Raw genomic sequence first — 558 nt, forward strand, 5'->3', positions numbered from 1 at the left:
GAAGTCCGGAATACCAAGTGACATGTTGTCGCAAACCTCATGAACAGAACCATATCCTCAATTCAGTCTTGCTCATAAATTCTCCTAAATAACTCTGAGAAAATTGGTACCAGTGCTTTCACCAAAAATTAAATTGGACACCATCTAAAATGTTCATCAGTCAACTGTTCATACGGACCTAAAAGCTGTTCTTTAACAACATACTAGGTTAGACACAGCGATACTTGGTGGGTTACATTTTAGTAACGTTTTGTAAACGTTCGGTAACGGTTTGGAGTATATTAATAAAACTGCCAGAGAAACATGGTGTTGAGCTTAGTTTAGCGTGCTGACACCATCAGAAGGGTGACGGCTTCGCCACAAGGAAAGACATCATAATTGACTATAGGAATTTCGTAAGAAAAGGACGCTGTAGATAGTAGATGTTTATATAGATATGTACTGGAATAAAATGATTTGTTTCACCTCTATTTTGGCACTCGTGTAACAGTAGATAATAGACCTCTCTTCTCTGTAGGTATATAAATATAATCTAGAATGTGGTGTAGCAGACTGTTA

The sequence above is a fragment of the Oncorhynchus kisutch genome, unplaced genomic scaffold, assembly GCF_002021735.2.
Source record: "Oncorhynchus kisutch isolate 150728-3 unplaced genomic scaffold, Okis_V2 scaffold2378, whole genome shotgun sequence".
Classification (NCBI taxonomy): domain Eukaryota; kingdom Metazoa; phylum Chordata; class Actinopteri; order Salmoniformes; family Salmonidae; genus Oncorhynchus; species Oncorhynchus kisutch.